Raw genomic sequence first — 2,872 nt, forward strand, 5'->3', positions numbered from 1 at the left:
CTCCGTCACAAATATGACTCACAAATTACCGAAAGAATAGTCAAGATCGATGAAGGTAAGATCTTTCCACTTGTCAGTGAGTTTAAAGACAAAATTTCAAAACATGGGGAATACCATTTATGACCAAGATGAGAGGATTTTTTATTTACTTGGAGGGTCATGAATCTTTGGAATTCTTTACCCCAGAAGACTATGGAAGGTCAGTCTTTGAGTATGTTTAATGTAGGGATGAATAAATTTTATTAGCTACTAGATAGATTAATAGATGCTAGTGACAGACATGATTATGGGAATAGTGGGAGTAAAAGGCATTGAAGTGTTTGATCTGCCAGAATCAAAACAAATGGCAGAATAGGTTCGAAATACTGTATGTTTACAACAGAGTGGTGCTGGAAAAGCACAGCAGGTCAGGCATCTGAGGAGAGGAAAATTGACATTTCGGGCAAAAGCCCTTCTGTATGGCATACTTCTGTTCCTATGTTCTTTCATTTGCTGCATTCTCAAAGTTAATTTTGAGTGGAACTTGGTAAAATAAAAATGAACAACAATATTTGCAAACAAAGATGTAGCAACATTGGAAACATTGAAAAAGATGTTGAACAGAATCCATGAAAATATACTCAGAACAAACTGCAAACAAATGAGACAATGTGGGTGAATAAAACCATAAGACAAAAATTGGGGGTGAAGAAAGGAACATGCACTATTGTGCAACACAGAAGCGTGATAGAGGAATGATTCGAAGTAGAAATCATTTCCACTTTTCAACAGAACTGAATATTCAACCTTCTGTGTTGCTAGCAGACAATCCAACCTGTCTGTGGTAAATTTCCAACCCAGGAAAGAAGCCATTATTAGAAAGGTGAAGAAAAATTTGAAATTGTATAATCACGTGACATGAAGAAAGATAATAATCTGCTATGTCGCTGCATAACTAAAGAAAATCAAAGGCAGTGTTAGCAAAGTGGCAGATGTATTCGTGAATTACTTTGCTTCAGTAATTCAAATGGTTGAAAGTAATGAAAGGAAGAGGTAGCTGATGCATCACTACAATATTAGCAAAAAGTCCAATGCCAAAGGACTAGCAGGTAGCTAATGTCATGACTATTTTTAAACAAAAAAAAATATCAGGGGAACTATTGATAAACCAGCTTACTTTTGTTGTAGGAAAATAAATGGAATTGAATTAAATAATAGGATACAAGATGGGGATATAGAAAAATAGCCTAGAATTCAAAATATGATAATTAACAGGCACCATGAATTTCAAGGGAGGTTGCTGCTTGGCCAAGCTTATTGAATTCTTATGCAAAGTTGGAATGAGCTGCCAGAGGAGGTGGTAGAAGCTGGTACAATTACAGCATTTAAAAGGCATCTGGATGGGTTTATGAATAGGAAGGGTTTAATGGGATATGGGCCAAATGTTAGGAAATAGGACTAGATTAAATTGGAACATCTGGTCAGCATAGATGAGTTGCACTGAAGGGTCTGTGTCAGCGTTATGGATCTATGACTCTAAGTAACAGGAAAGGAAGGTGATGATATATCTGAATTTTCAAAACACCTTCAATCGTGTAGATACAATAGATTAATAGATAAGGTAAAACACCCAAAGGCAACTCAACAAAGGAAAGCTAGCTGGCTGGAAGACAGAAAACAGTGAATGTGGTAAATTACAGAAGAAGGGTATGACAACAAGAATTAATGTTGAAACCACTATTGTTCACAAGTAATATTAGCAATTTAGTCTTTGGAATCAAAAACTCAAACACATAGGATTTTGGTGCCAATTATGGGACAAGAATGGTGATGAATGGGCATGGAATGCCCAATACTAACCAACATGCTGGTTCCTTATCACAATCCTTCATTTTACTTTACGTACTTTTCTCATCAAGCTGTTCAGAGATTTACTACATAACTCTGGAGCAGGTGAGACTTGAACCTAGGTCTCCCGGTACAAGAGTACAGATGTTACCACCATGTCACAAGAGGGCCACTATAATCCCAATTGCAGGAGAATGTATCAAATGTGGTTGGGCAGAGTTTGTTCAGTCAATGATAAAGCCAATAAGGCCACCTGTAATATTCCCTTCCACAATGGTGACTCAGCCATTTCTTTTCTTCAATTTTATAACAAATGCTTATGGTGTACCTCAAAATAAATTATGCATGCTCTCTCATTTGCCTTGTCATTCCTTCATATTAGTATTCTATCTTTAAAAGTCATCTGCCTACTGGCTCTTAATTGACTCATTGAGCAAAAGACATTGTGGCTGGCAATACTCAGAGTAAGACCATTAGACTTGTACAAATGGGAGCAGAAGTACGTTATTCAATCCCTTTAACTTACTGTGCCATTCAATCGGACCTTGGATAATCTTACATTAATGAGGACCATTTTCTGCATTTTCCCAAAACCCTTGTTTCCCAGACAAATCAAGAATCTAGCTCAGCTTTAAATGTACAGAAGGACTCTGACCCACTGCTCTCTGCGGCAAGGAGCTCTAAAGACTCACAGTCCTCTGAGAGAAGAAATTCCTTCTCATCTCAGTCTTAAATTGGTACCCCTTTGATTTAAAGTCAGGATCACCGCAGGAGGTGCAAGACTTGCGCCCACACCTCCCCCCTCACCTCCCTCCAAGGCCCCAAAGGAAACTTCCATATCCGCCACAGATTCACCTGCACCTCCACACATATCATCTATTGCATCCTCTGCACCCGATGTGGCCTCCTCTATATTGGGGAGACAGGCCGGCTACTTGCGGAGCGTTTCAGAGAACACCTCTGGGACACCCGGACCAACCAACCCAACCACCCTGTAGCTCAACATTTCAATTCCCCCTCCCACTCCACCAAGGACATGCAGGTC

Source organism: Chiloscyllium plagiosum, chromosome 3, assembly GCF_004010195.1.
Source record: "Chiloscyllium plagiosum isolate BGI_BamShark_2017 chromosome 3, ASM401019v2, whole genome shotgun sequence".
NCBI lineage: Eukaryota > Metazoa > Chordata > Chondrichthyes > Orectolobiformes > Hemiscylliidae > Chiloscyllium > Chiloscyllium plagiosum.